The sequence below is a fragment of the Chanodichthys erythropterus genome, chromosome 21 (assembly GCF_024489055.1).
Source record: "Chanodichthys erythropterus isolate Z2021 chromosome 21, ASM2448905v1, whole genome shotgun sequence".
NCBI lineage: Eukaryota > Metazoa > Chordata > Actinopteri > Cypriniformes > Xenocyprididae > Chanodichthys > Chanodichthys erythropterus.
In genome coordinates, this window is record NC_090241.1 from 6,966,136 (window position 1) to 6,982,027 (window position 15,892).

At 36.3% G+C, this 15,892-nt stretch overlaps 2 protein-coding genes across 2 annotated transcripts in view; one reads left to right on the plus strand and one right to left on the minus strand.

Annotated features, from left to right (window-relative positions):
* Positions 1-3,512, minus strand: part of palm3 (paralemmin 3) — a 59,438-nt gene extending 55,926 nt beyond the window's left edge. The window contains exon 1 of the mRNA XM_067373605.1: positions 3,119-3,512. The gene's annotated coding sequence lies outside the window, so the exon portion shown is untranslated. The remainder of the gene's footprint in view (positions 1-3,118) is intronic.
* A 5,076-nt stretch (positions 3,513-8,588) lies between these two features.
* Positions 8,589-15,892, plus strand: part of plppr2b (phospholipid phosphatase related 2b) — a 66,014-nt gene continuing 58,710 nt past the window's right edge. The window contains exon 1 of the mRNA XM_067374074.1: positions 8,589-8,638. The gene's annotated coding sequence lies outside the window, so the exon portion shown is untranslated. The remainder of the gene's footprint in view (positions 8,639-15,892) is intronic.

Below are 15,892 nucleotides of genomic sequence, written 5' to 3' on the forward strand. Positions count from 1 at the left end.
CCCAAATATGAAAATATCATTTGACACAAAAGCACAATAAAAATGGTCCATGTGTGTTTCCTTTTGTGTTCCAGGAAAGAAAGTAATACAGGTGTGGAACAATTTAAGGGTGAGTGAATAAATGATGACAAAGCTTTCATTTTTGGGCTAACTATTTCTTTAACAACTTTTGCATGGGTGTGCAAGCAAAAAAATCAGCAATGTGATGTCGTCTTATTGTCCTCCTGTGGTTTTCCAGTGGTTCCCCATTAAAAGTAAACATGTCTCCAGCAGCCAGCCAATTCTTTAACCAGCAGGACGCTGTGAAACGGTCCAAGCACACACTGAGAAATGAGTACTGAGACAGCAGCTAGGGATGATGGGGGAAATATTCTGTGTAAAATTACACACTGAGCAAAAGCGTCTTTGGCCTCAGGCTGTTGTACAAAGAAGTTCTCTGGAAGGTTGCATGTATAAACAACAATTTAACACTGAAACTGAAATGCATCTAATAGCACAACAACTCAAGTCTCAAAGTAGATCGGTTTGCACCATCCCATGTGGATAAAAAGAAATAAAACTTTTAAACTCTTAGACAGGTTGCCTGCAGAATTCTCTGGCTTATTTTTCTCTGATTATGCTGAAGGTGTATGTTTGGGGTGAATTCTCCGATTGATTGTAGCCCTCTCTCATTTCTCTTAAATTATCCAGGCAAACAAACAGGTCCAACGCCTACAGAAAAGGCCTGAGAGAAACCAAAAGAACCAAAAAAGCTAAAAAACTGGAACATCTCACCTGCAGCACCATCCTGGAGCATTCTATCTGAATTTGCATATCACAGATTTGACAGCAATCAACAATCTTGTTTTGTTAGGATTTGGATGTGCCACATTATTGAATGACTAATCGCTGTAATTCTTCATCAAATACAGAGAACTACTGACTTTTGCTGTAGCTTCTAATAAACATCTTTAACCTGTTAATGTTCCACTGTACCACACGGTACACATGCATATACTCCAAATGGTTCAAGAACAGCATGCATTTTACTTTGGGAATGCCTTTTTTAGGTCAAATTTAGGTCAATTTTACAGGAATCCTAAGGGGTTAAAGAAAATTTCAAGTCATTCTAAATGCAACAATTAAATCTGAAGTACTTTCCGCAACACCTAACAGAACTGCAAAAACACTGACTGTTTTCAAACATGTTTTCCAAGCACTCCCCTATCTGTCATTGGTCCAAAAAAACAGCTAGTCCCGCCCCAAACTCATGCTATTGGTTGAGTCATTTTTGCTATGTCCAGCTGTAATGTTTTCATAACGCCACAGAAACACAGTTGTCTCTGCATTTTAGGGGGATTTAAATGTTTTAAAGTGGAAAAACATTGCACACTTCAGATTTAAATGTTTTTATCACAAGAGAGAAGCAGTTAATCACTCTATGTCAAAGTGTGTGTCCTGCTTAAAATCCAGAGACATAGCAATGCTTCAAGTTGCACAGGCCATTTTTCTTTAGGTAATTGAGTATTTGACAGCATGGTGACTCCATGGCAGTGAGGAATTTCCCCTCAGCAAACTGAACATCCATCTTCTAGGGGCAAAGGGCACTTCAGTGAATCTTCACCAGGACATGATGGCCAAGTAAGACTGTTCCTTCTCTATACCACTCAATTTTTTCTTGCTGACTATCTGCACTATTTTCATTTTCTAAATCTCTGTACTTCTCACTCTGGTGGACCCGAACTGCACTTTAAAGTTCTTCCCTTCATGGGTGGAAAAGCACCGGATGGAATTCGTTTAAATCACTTGAACAGGTTGCAACTGCAATGTCAAGGAAGGTTTCCAGTTTTGCTACCAGTCGTTTCAGGCCTGCTCTGTTTTTTTGTCAATTCCAGATAAAACCTTTTTTGTCAATGGTAAGCAGTTCTTGCACAGACAAGCAGGTATATTAAGAAGCGAGGAAAGCTTCAGGTGGATTCTCTTTTTCTCTCCAATCATTCAGTTCAGTGAATTTTAAGAGCTCCATTTTGCTGTTCATGTTGTGACACACATATATACTTGCCATATCCAAGTTCTGCGAGTGCATGCTTTTAAAAATGACTGCAGCATGAAATTGGGTTGGCAGGTAATCCTGCCAAGTATCAGACATATTCTTACCTAAAATATTGAATATGTAAACTTGGTACTTATTTAGCAGTAATAATACTTTTGTTCTGCTGTGGATTACACAGGCTGAACAAATCCAGCACCTTACATTTACATACTGATCCTTGCATCAAATGACAACTCATAGTCTGTGAAAACTAAACTGATGTCTTTAGTTCTGTTACCATGTAGGCTGACGGGACTACAGCACATGCTGTTGCAAACTCCTACTTTAAACAGAGACACCCTGCTTGGCACGTCAAGTTACATCAAGCCATATGAGATTAACTTTAAACAAAGTACAATAAATTTGAATATTAAACCTCTTAAAGATAACAATTTCAGTGACGGTTTCAGTGACAGCAGTGTCTAAAAAGTGTCCCTTATCCCTTTTGTAGTTTTACTATAGCAAGAATAACTACTTGCTGTGGCACTGTGGCACAACTGTGGTCAATGTTTTAAGGGTTAGTTGACACTTTAATGTCAAAAATGTCTAGGTGGTTGTAACTGTTATGAAAAAGGCTTCATTATTTTGTCATGTGACGAAAACGAAACAACAAAACAGAGATGACCCCATTTGACCCCCATGGTTGGATGGTCATCTCAAGTTAGAGCCACACACAAAAAAAAAAAAAAAATCTATAAAATGGTTTAAATAGTATTTTTCAATACACAGGCTAAAACCAACATGCATACAAAGATTACATTTCTTTCCAAATGTGTTTTAAACTAGATTTAAAAAAATAATAATAATAAGCCATCCTTATTTGTCATTTTACAAATTAATAATAGCCTACTTCTTGCAGATAATTACGCAGCCCTGATCGTAAACCGCAAGCAATAAAAAGATGTGCTTTTCACAAATAGCCTTAGCTGTGCGTGAACGCGCGAAGAAAATCCCCGTAAGACTACTAACGACGTAACGTTACCTGTTGACTAATGTGAATCAAGTAATGTGAAACAACACCCCTCAATAGGTTTAAAACATCCTTACCTGATGTTCTGGCCCGTATGTCCTGCTGAGTAGGTAATGAAGTGTTAAAAAAATATACAAACAAAACTGAAAGCGGAACTAATATAGTTCAAATGAAGACGAGTTTACAAGACGAACGAAGATCTACGTCGAATGGACGTAATCCGAAAACTACTTCTGCTGGAAGAACAAAACACCTGAGGAGTTTCTCCAAAAACAAAGACAGGATTTTATGGCTTCAATTCAACGCTTAAAGCCGGTTAGTTCGGAACTGCTACTAATCGACATTAAAAAAACGTCGTTTTGAATTAAAATACAAGTAATAAATTTCAAACATCCACTGAAAACTTTGTGCCTCTCCCACCTCGACGCACTTCACGCGTTTCATGCACAACGAATGAAGGGACAGAGGGAGTGAGAGGTTTCTGGTTACCTGACTCTAAAGTTCCTGTTTGTGAGGCCAACCCATTCCTGGCAAACGCTTTCTTTTTTTCTTAATAAATACGGCAAGGCTTCTTTATATTTGTTTTTTGGACTTGTTAAAAATTAACTTCTCATGTGGTGTGCAGTTAAGCAACTACTGACCCATTTTATCAGTTAAAAAGAGTGGAGAGGTTTGTCTATTATTTGAAATCAACCTGTTAGACAGAGACTTGTCATGATCTGTTACACATATTGACAAGAAGAAACTAGGGTTTCCTGGGGTCCTTAAGTGAAAATGCTGCCTTTTTCTCCATGAAAACATATCATAACAATATATAAATATTTGAAGGAAAAAAAAAATCATTATAATAACATTTGAACTAAAAAAAATTATCATGAATTTAAGAATTTCTATTTGATTTACCTCCGCTATTGTTTTAAAGGCACAATATGTAAGATTTTTTTTATTAAAATATCCAAAAACCACTAGAACGGTGCTATATATTTTGTTGACTTGTGTACTTACATTATCCCAGATGTTTCCAAGAATGTTTAAATCCAGAGAAATAAGCAAATTTTAACCAGTACTATCAGTGACGTCATACCTGCATTACCCTCAGTTTCCGGTTTTATTTTGTAGAAACCATGGAAACACCAAAGACGCTTTAATATATTATGTTTTATCAGACAAGAACAACTGTTTGGCTATATTTATAGAGAGAAAACTAATCATTGTTATATAGCTCAACACGTTTGAATCTCATTTTCTTGATTTTCCGCAATTGTTTTAGCCATGCCTCAGAGAAAAACATTATTTTGTCAAGTGGCTAACATAACATAATCAGATGCAGCTTTATTTTTATATTCATACAATATGTTTTAAAATTAATTGTATGCCATTCATCAACACAAGCCATCCAATATGATATTCTAAAATCGATCTAGATAAGTGCAGTGTGCAACAAGTGTCTAATAGCAGCCGCCTAGCGAACGCACAGAGTAACGTTATCATTTTATATCATTTTCAACGCACTCAAATGTATCTAATATGATAAACAGCGCTGTGTTACCCCACATACGCTTGACCGTAAGAAGCGGAAGCGGCGACTGTGGCATAATAAAAGTTCCACTGCTCTTGAGGCGTGTTGTGTTCATCTCTCATTATCATTCGCTCCAGCGGCCTCGTTCCGCTCCCACAGCACTCGGCCCCGCTCTGCTTCATACTATAGTAACGTTAATAATTTCATCCATGAACATGATTTCTGCCCGATTCTTTTCCACCAGCTGTGAGGTGAAGACGACATCTCCCAAGATTCTGTGCTCAAACTCAGTGTCATCAAGCTACGCCTTTGTTTTGAATAGGGGACCTCTAGTGGCGAAAATGTACATAGTGTGCCTTTAATGACACCATTCAAGTTGCATGAAATTTATTTAAAACATGATGTTCTGTGTTATCCAGCATGCTATAAGAACATTCCAAAGAGCATGTTGTGCTTCAATTGAAGGAATATTTCTTAAACACCTCTTATTAATTTAACAATTATTTACATTTATTCTAATGCATTTTCTTTGTTTTCATTTTTTTTTTTTAAATCCTACACTTTTCTATATATTACAATTTAAATAGGATTACGAATTCTAGAATTTCCCGTGGTTTCAGAGTTTTGAACTGAATTTTTTATATTCTTGTCTTGCTTGTGCCAATGTCTTTTTTATTCTTTTTTGTTCCATTTTTAAAAATGTATAAATTATACATGCCTGTCAAAAATTCCACTGCCATTTCCATAAAATTGACTTGGCCACTGTGTCCACATAACATAAATCAGGGCGTGCAAGTTCAGGGCGACCTACTTTGAATCTCTGCAGCAATGCTCTGGAGGATCTCTAGATATGGTGCTGCTAGATATGGTGAAACCTGTGATGTATGTGTAAGAATTGTGCCAGTTCCACAGCAAGGCTAGATTTTCACCCTCCTGTCATCGATTCAGTTCCCCCTCTGTTTTCAGTGTTTATCATCTGATAAAGATTGAATGGAAGGAGGGAAATGCTAGGTCAAAACATTTAAAGTTGCATGAGAAATAAAAGTGGCTACTTTCAAAACTACAGGCTGAAAACAGGTCTATAAGGATGGAATGGTGGTAGAACATGAAGCACTTTTACACAGATTACTTAGTTTTGTGAAACATTGATAGTGACAAGCTCTTTTCTAAAACCTTGGGAACTAATTTGTCAGCTTTATGCTTTTTCAAACTTGAGGTGTAAACATATCTATTTTTGTTGTATTCTGTTTTTTTTTATTATTAGCATTTTCCTATTTTTTTTTCTTTGAGTAGTTCTTAAAAGCAACAGCCCGACTGTTTTGCCACCTATTTGACCCACTAATTAGTGCAGTAAATTCCAGGGACATGTGCAAATGGTTCAAATGTGCAAACGTGCATGAATCTAGAAAATGTGGGCTGCATAAGCACAGTGCGAGTGAACTCTGTTGATATTGAATTTTACATTATATACCATGTGCAAAACATAGCTGCAAAAGAACAGCTGAAGCATACTTGCGCCCTTAAGGCAACATCTTAACAAACCTCATAAGAGGCTGATTTGGCATGCTCTACAGGCAGCAGCTCAGCAAAGCACACAGGGATTCAATTCACAACTGATTTCAGTTTTAAAGAGATGGGCGAAATTAAATACTTTCTTGAGTAGGTACTTATTCAAAATAAGTAATTACTTTACAACTGCTAAAAATGTATGTCCCATAGATTATGAAGGTGTATGAATGTAATCTGGACATACTATATTTGCCATGTTGCCCTTATCATGTGACCTATCAATGTCAGCCTTCATAGAGAAGGCAATAATGCATTGCAACTCAGTGAACAAATATATCTAAAAATGTGGATGAAGCAAGAGAAATGTTTATTATACATCCAGTATATTTCATATTTCATTCAACACTATAAAATTGGATTATCTTATTATTTGAGTGTTTTTTGTTTATAAGAGTATCACATTATTAGTTTAGCATTACACTACCAGCAAGGCTGCATCCGAAATTGCATACTTCCTTACTATATATAGTAGGCAAAAAACAGTGAGCTTATTAGGCATACTAGAAACTTCCAGGCAGGTGTGTTGAGTCATGTTGATGCTAAACTCTGTAGGACAGTGGCCCTCCAGGACCAAGTTTGGACACCCCTGAAGTAGGTCATCTGGGTACATTTTGCGTACTCTTAAATATGTAGGCTACTGTGAATTCAGACATACTTCTTTTGTCACATACTGTTTTTTTGCCTACTATATATAGTAAGGAAGTATGCGATTTCTGGGCATGCTTGTTTGTTTTTAATGTTTTTAATTTTTTGGCAAATGTTAAGGCCCTTTCACACCAAAAGTGAAATGATTTATGCCATGTACAGTAGAGGGCACAGCTCAAACAAACCTTTCAGCTGTGCTGCCATTCTGGAAAAAAAGAAGAATAGGATACAGAAGAAGTTCAACACTCTTATTTCTAAATATAATCTAAAGTAATTTTTGCTTATTAGTTTGGTTGAATTGGATCACTGAAGGTCAGCAGCAAAGACATTGGTTAATAAAGTGAGATTAAATACATAAAGTGTATTTTAATATAGATAATTATTAAAGGTTTGTGTAAAATTCTGAGATTGCATTTCACTGTTTTTATTCATTTTGAGGAAAATGTTTTGGTGCTAGTGAGTAAAATGCATGTTCACATTTAGAACTACAGTAACCATCATGTTCACATAGCGCACACAAGGAGAGCTGTTGGTCAATAAATGTGAAAAAGTAACTTGCGTTACTTATTTGAAACAGTAACTTAGATATTTTGTTGTAAATTGAAAAAGTAACGCATCACTTTAAAGTAATCTGATTACATGACTCAAGTTACTTGTAATGCTTGTTGATATTGTTGATAGCTCTGCTAAAAATGAATTTGCTTAACACATTCTGTTCACGCATTGTTAAAGCGTCTGCTCTGCTTTGTTTTGCTTGGCTGATGCTGACCCGAAACGTTGCAATTTTCACATAGATCGTCCAAGGGATCCATCGATGTTAAAGAGTGTAAGGGAACGTCTCTCTCGTGAGGCATGGTGCCCGAGTTTCCATGGGAACTGCAAATCTACCTCCCGCCCTACATGTAGACCTTGTGATATTTTTTAACAATGTCATGCAGCAGTACTAGCTCACTAAAAGCAGTGGGTTGATCACAGTCCCCTCCCTCTCTCTGTCTTTTATTATTCACAAAGATTTATTCACATCTTTTCAGTTCTATCTTCTTTTGTTTTATCCAGCTACTTAAAACTCCCACAGCATATGCAAACACACTGAATATCACAAAGAATGTGTATTTAAGATCCTATACCCCTACATGTTCTTTAGACAGCTAAATATCTGTAAACATTAACACTGATCTGTTGATTATCATATTAATATTCATGATACTGTTATTTTTTTAATTCCATAGTGACTAGCATCTCTGAAATACTGTATCTTAATGAGTTATTTTTGCCTGATCTGACATGTACAAATTATTTTTGTTAGTGTAACCTCTTACATTTTTTCTTTAGGTTACATGACATTTTTCTACCTGCACACCAAAAGCAATTGCAAATGAGTTTATTATTATTATTATCATTATTTAAAAATTACAGGCATAAAAATGTTTCATCTCCTCTCAGTTTCTCCCAGCATCCTTTGTTTGCTGTGCTCCCATTTCATCTATAATTCTCTCTCAGACCCTCATTCAATAATAGACTCTTAATGAATTTGCTTGATCTTTGCTCTTGAATGCTGGGACATCAGTCCAGCTTATTCACATCTCTTAATGTGAAGTGGGGTGGCGCTGATGCCACTGGCAGTGTGTGTGTGTGTGTGTGTCAAGAGAGAGAAACAGAGTGAGAGGAGGAGAGAAAAGAGAGAGAGAGAGAGAGAAGTGTGGCTGTATGCCTCTGGTGAAGAGACAGCCGTTTACACGCAGAGAGCTGAGTTAAGCAGGTGCTGCTGTTTCATTCACACACTTCTAAAAGCACTTGTGTTCAAGTCCAGCCGGAATGGCTGTAATATAGCATCTTTACTTCATCACTGCTTTTGCCATTAGAGGTAAGCTATCTCTCTCTCTCTCTTTCTCACTCTCGTTGATGTGTTTATAATGGTGAATGTGGGCTGTGGGCAGGCATTTGGGTGTCTCAATAAGCCGGCTGTAATGGATGCAATGCTTTTGAATGCAAAAGCAACAGAGGCGGTACTAGATCAAGGCTGTTGCAGGGAGAAACTGTGTTTGGGCTCTGACCCACATCAGGGAGTCGTAGCGCAGTGGCACTGTGTTGCACAGAGAGACTTTGTTTTTTCCTCTGAGGAAAAGTGACAGAGATGTAAATGTAAAGTTTTGCACACAAACTGACTGCACGATGGAGTGCATGACGTGCTTTTGTTTGTGGGTTTTAATAGTGTGTGTGCCTACAAGATAACTATTTGTTTACAGCTACATTTGGGTTTTAAGGCAGTTATTACTTTGCAGACTGTATACTTGCACTGTTTTGTCAGGACCTGCAGTATGCAATGATGAATACTTCCCGGTAGTACTGCATCAGCTCAGTGTGTGTGTGTGTGTGTGTGTGTGTGTGTGTGTGTGTGTGTGTGTGTGTGTAAACCCGAAGCCCTAATGTAATCAGTATGTAATCAAAATGCTTCATCTCCCAAATTCGAGTGTCAGCCTCAGACGACATGCCCACGGTCCACCCACAGTCTGTTCGCTGACCCTCTCTTCCAAATTACACTCAAAACTGACACGCACTATCCAAAATCGATTTGCTTCGATGTAGCAGATTCTACTTAACTTATATTAAATATTAAAAACTTTCACATTTATTAAACTGCTTTTGTACTCCATTAGTGTGCCAGTTGGGTCAGAGGTAGACTTTTTACATATGGCCCTGGTTCAAGGTTTATTTCATGCTGAAATAAGTGCATTATCCTTTTTAAATACATCAAGTAAAATTGCAGCTCAGTGCCAATATGTATAACATAAGCAGGATCTCATCTGGGTTCAATAAAATTCATAATTTCACTGACTTTATTAGCTTGACCTCAGAGCAGTTTGATCCTATCATGCTCTATTAGTGATAAAGTTTTACTTAAAACCAGCTAAAAAGATGACTATTGTAATTTGTATTGTATGAAAAGTTACACTACGGCAACTTTGGACTGATTTCAAATTCTAGATTCCCTAAAGTTTTTTTTTTTCCAATGAGCCCTTTTGAGAAATAAATAATCACTGGATTTTCAAAGTTTGCCAGGTTAGTGGAATCGTAAGTGGCTCAAATTCTTAGCACTCATTATGAAGTAAAATACATATCCAATGGTGGAACTGTATGTTACGCTAGTTAGTTCTGAGTTTGTGAAATCTGTAATCTGTACTTAAAGTGCTAGTTCACCCAAAAAAGAAAATTCTGTCATCATTTACTCACCCTCATGTAAGACTTTCGTTCATCTTCGGAACACAAATGAAGATATTTTTAATGAAATCTAAGAGATTTCTGTCCCTCCATGGACAGCTACACACCTGAAACGTTGACGCTTCAAAAAAGTCCATATGAATCGAGCGGTTTAGATCGCTTTTTATGATGAACAGATTGAATTTAGGATTTTATTCACAAATAAACATTAATCAACTCACACATTAGTTGTGGTAAACAGAAGCTCAAGCATGTTTGCTTGACGTGTGAGAACGAATGAGGTTCATTCTCATGTTACGCAGCACGTTTGAGCTTCTGCAAGAGGTTTGTTCTTGCACACCATTCAGGTTCGGTTGAGCTTTTGTTTATGTTCGCCGATCAATGTTTATATGTGAATAAAAGCCTAAATTCAATCTGTTCATCATATAAAGCGATTATGTCTCTTCAGGAAATTTGGACTAAACTGCCAGATTAGTTTTACGATCTCTTAATGAACTTTTTAAAGCATCAAAGTGGTAGTTGCGTGGACTGTCAATGGAGGGACAGAAATCTCAGGATTCATTAAAAATCTCTTCATTTGTGTTCTGAAGATGAACAAAAGTCTTACAGTTTGGAACAACATGAGGGTGAGTAATTGATGACAGAATTTTCATTTTTGGCTCAACTAACCCTTTAATTTTTGCACAGACAGAAATTCGTATCAGTGTCTGCACACATTCCTGCTAATATTGATTGTGTTCTCTGTAAAACTGCCTATGAACCAAACACCTATGTGTAATTTAAATAAATGATTTTAATTAAATTGTTTTTAAACCCACCCCTATATGGCACATAAGAACACAACAAATTGTAGTAGGTCAATTTCCAAACAGTCAAGTAGCATTTTCCTGTCTATGTAGGTTGTTCTTGGCAAGAATAAGCTACAATCAGTGTGGACCAGACTTAATGCCGCAAGTCAAAAGCCATACCTGAAACTATGTGGATTCAGTCAAAGTAATTAATTCACAGTGTAGACATATCTTGGCCACCATGTAGAGGATAAAGCAGCCAGTCAGCAGCTGGTACTGAAGATTTCTGCACTGTGAGTGACACAGAGACCCACATACCCCCTGTTCTGTGTGTACACAGAGAGCATGAAACATCTGAGCACTGTCATAACATTCATTCTGTTACTTCAGATCATACTGGCTGAACAAGGGGCATGTTTTTCCTGTCTTTGAGTCCTCTTCTGATGTTTGAAATGCAACAGAGCTGAAAGATAGCAGCAAATCACATGCAATGGATCTGAGCATTCAAATCCAGATATTCACAGTTACAGCATTTGGTTAACAAATAGTGCACTGTACTGATAGATTCACACAGCAGGAGGAACAATATTGGGCCTTTTTACACTTGAAGTTCTTCACTTAGGGTTCACACTTTTTTTTATCACTGTGTTAAAATTATCTTGTTATCTTCTTATCATGTTTCACACCATTCAAAATTTACCCCAGGATAGTCATTTATCCTGAGAAGTCAAGTTTTAAAATTTCACAGTGTTTATGATGAAGCTGGTTGTCAAAAATGTCTTTTTGGTTAAGCTAACCAATGCACTATCCTCCAAAGACATGCAAGCCAACCTGATGTCAGCATATACCCAAGGATTTTGTGGGTTAGAATTATTCAGTTAGCTCCTGCTGATAGATCGTATAACTACACCATTATGGGAACAAATAGAGCCTTTCTCCACTGGCATCTGTGTATTCTGACAAATAGATCACTCATATTTCATTGTACAGTATTATAGTTGATGTTTTATCAGTGCCCTATTTTTGGAATGCTCTTAAAAGCGTGAAATGGACTTATATTTATCTGCTGCCTTTCACGTCACAGCTCAGAACAGTCACTAGTGAGGGGTTTGGGACCGTGTGTTTTCGTTCTTGTGATTCCATCAACCAATCAGAGTTTGATTTTCTTTTACTAGTATGTAGTGTCCTGCTAAATGACATACATAGCATTAAAGGGTTAGTTCACCCAAAAATGAAAATTATATTTTTGATAAAATCCGATGGCTTAGTGAGGCCTGCATTGAAAGCAAGTTAATTTACACTTTAAATTCCCAGAAAGGTACTAAAGTTATATTTAAAACAGTTCATGTGAGTACAGTGGTTCAACCTTAATGTTATGAAGCGGCGAGAATACTTTTTGTGCTCCAAAAAAACTAATTAAAAAACTAAATAACGAATTTATTGAACAATATCTAGTGATGGGCGATTTCAAAACACTGCTTCATGAAGCTTTGAAGCTTTACGGATCTTTTGTTTCGAATCAGTGGATCGGAGCGTGTATCAAACTGCCAAAGTCATGTGAACCATTGAAATTTCAGAACACTTATGACGTAACGAAGCCTCGTTAACTGAAATCATGTGACTTTGGCAGTTTGAGACAGGCTCCGAACCACTGATTCGGAGTGTTTTGTGTTTCAGTGTTTTGAAATCGTCCATCACTAGATATTGTTGAATAAAGTCGTTATTTAGTTTTTTTGGTGCACAAAAAGTATTCTCGTCGCTTCATAACATTAAGGTTGGACCACTGTTGTCACATGAACTGTTTTAAATATGTGTTTAGTACCTTTCTGGGTGTTTGAAACTTGCATTCAATGCAGGCCTCACTGAGCCATCGGATTTTATAAAAAATATCTTAATTTGTGTTTCAAAGATGAACAAAGGTCTGGAACGACATGAGGGTGAGTAATTAAAGACAGAATTTTCATTTTTGGGTGAACTAACACTTTGAAATTGTTAGTGTTTTAAAATTATTGTTCAAGGTCAAGTTTTAAACCCAATTAATGCTTCAGAAGACTCTTCGCTTGTTGTCCTGTCCTATCTTTGTCCTCTTTGTGGTTCTTCCTGTCCCTTGTGCTCTCCTTGTTTCTAATGTACTCCTCAGCAGTGACCTGAATTTGTCTTTCCCTTTCTCTGTTGCTAAGAGTGTATGTTTTAAAGAGCTCAGAGGATAGACGCATCTTAGTAGACTTCCCTTTGAAGATGGATTTTTGAAGAACGTACACCTATCCTCGTTTTTCCTGTGCTGTGTGTTTGCTTTAAATGTAGCGGCCCACTTTTCAGTGTGGCGTGAGATTTTGTTATTCATGTCAGTGGTCTGTCTGTCAGTGTATTGTTAATTGCAAGAGCAGTTTACACTAACACTCATATAAGAACTGAGGTTTTGACAGTTCACTTTCAAGAGTTTCAGCAGTATAAAGTCATTACACCTACTCAACCAAATCAGGCTTTTAGGATTATACAGATGCAGCTGGTCCTCAGGACAAAAACTGTAATGCGTTAGTGCCGCTGTCACATCTGCAGCTAGTCAGCACAAGGCTTCAAACAGAATTTTAGACATGAGAACATGGCAGAAGTGTTTGAAATTGATGTTTGGTTTAGCCCAGTTACGATTAACCCAGATTGTTCCCCTTTTATTACACTGTTAAAAATTGTCATAATTTTAACTGTAAAAGACTGTAAAAATTCTACGATAAAAACCTGTTTGTGGTTTGTATTCAGTGAAAAACTGAACACAATAGAATGTAATAGATCTAATGGGGTATCTTGTGTAATTTTACAGTAAAATACTTTTAAATGTACAGTTTTTCGAAGTGAAAAAGAACTTGAAGTGAAATCATGGTAAAAAAACGTAAATTGAAATTCCCAGAACTCTGTCTGAATTTCATTTAAATAACTATTTCTTCTTACTTTTAAATAAATCTGAAAAGATTAAAGAATTAAAATTTTGCTACCATTCTTGTCCCGTAGATGGTCTGCTTGCGCGTTTTAACCTCGCACATGAGCAGATCCGTTTCCTCGCTAGAGAAGCGTTCAGTTTTTCTGCTTGCAAATTCCGCCACGCAACTGGCTTTTAAAGGGATAATTCACCCAAAAAGGAAAATTTGATGTTTATCTGCTTACCCCCAGGGCATCCAAGATGTACAGTACAGTCCAAAAGTTTGGAACCACTAAGATTTTTAATGTTTTTAAAAGAAGTTTCGTCTGCTCACCAAGGCTACATTTATTTAATTAAAAATACAGTAAAAAACTGTAATATTGTGAAATATTATTACAATTTAAAATAACTGTGTACTATTTAAATATATTTGACTAAGTAATTTATTCCTGTGATGCAAAGCTGCATTTTCAGCATCGTTACTTCAGTCTTCAGTGTCACATGATCCTTCAGAAATCATTCTAATATGCTGATTTGCTGCTCAATAAACATTTATGATTATTTTCAATGTTGAAAACAGTTGTGTACTTTTTTTTCAGGATTCCTTGATGAATAGAAAGTTCAAAAGAACAGCATTTATCTGAAATACAAAGCTTCTGTAGCATTATACACTACCGTTCAAAAGTTTGGGGTCAGTGAGAATTTTTATTTTTTTGAAAAGAAATGAAAGAAATTAATACTTTTATTCAGCAAGGATGCATTAAATCAATCAAAAGTGGCAGTAAAGACATTTATAATGTTACAAAAGATTAGATTTCAGATAAACACTGTTCTTTTGAACTTTCTATTCAATAATCCTGAAAAAAAATATTGTACACAAATATTTTGTACAATTGTACACATTAAATGTTTCTTGAGCAGCAGATCAGCATATTAGAATGATTTCTGAAGGATCATGTGACACTGAAGACTGGAGTAATGATCCTGAAAATTCAGCTTTGCATCACAGGAATAAATTACTTTGTGAAATATATTCAAATAGAAAACAGTTATTTTAAAATTGTAATAATATTTCACAATATTACTGTTTTTACTGTATTTTTAATTAAATAAATGTAGCCTTGGTGAGCAGACGAAACTTCTTTTAAAAACATTAAAAATCTTAGTGGTTCCAAACTTTTTCTTTTTCTAGTAAGTATAGACTGTTTTTTTTTTAATTGTTAAAAACTTTACAGCATCAATACAAAGCACAAATATCTTGTTCCTTATTAATCTGGTAGAGTTACAGACCTAAGTTCTTGCATCTTAATTGGTGCATAAAATCACTTTTTGTTCTTTTTCAACTTAAGCCTCAGCATTTTTAGACAATGAATTTTAATGGCTGTGTGTAGATGGTGACAGCTACAAGAGGTTTTGTGGTGTTGTGTTTGCTTCTGGGCCTGAGGAACACAACACTAAAGACAGAAGCTAAACCTCATGATTTATTCATCTGTCTTTATTCATCTCTCTCCCCCTCATTATGTAACAATAGTGGAGAAAACATAAAAGTGATCTTGATCATTACAGAGTCTCAGAAGAGAGCTTATATTCAGATTGTTGGTCTCTTTACTAATGCATTCTTTGCTTGGGGCAACATGTATGTGAGTGTGTGTTTGTGACCTATACATTAAATGAGAGAATTCTCTGCTCTCTCAAGTGGTGGACTAAGATTATGATCTCGAATTTATATTTCTCGAACTAATCTTCTGTTCAACACAGTGGGAATTCAGTTCTCATTCGGGTCCCTGCTGCAAATGAAATGAACAGTTGCTGTGCTGATAATGTTCCTAATGCTGCTAGACAGGATTTCAATTTAAAGATACAGAGCTGGTGATGGATAAGCTCATGTCATAGTGCCATTGCTTATGGAATATCTGCAATAAATAGACCAATTTGGAGCAGACGTCACAGTTACGTCACTTGCAGCTGCGCGTGCATACTGGTGGCAGAAAAATAGTGGTAACAAGTGTAGGAAAATGGGCAAAATCCACAGAATAAGAGAAAAATGTTTTGTTGTGCCTTTGGATATCAGAATCAGAATGCAAAAAATATACTCTTCATTTTTTTATAGAATACCGTCATTCAAGATGCCCTTTGAAGCTAAACGCAGACATTTATGTTGAAAGCACAGACTGTAAAATTGTAGTAAGTCTCTTCC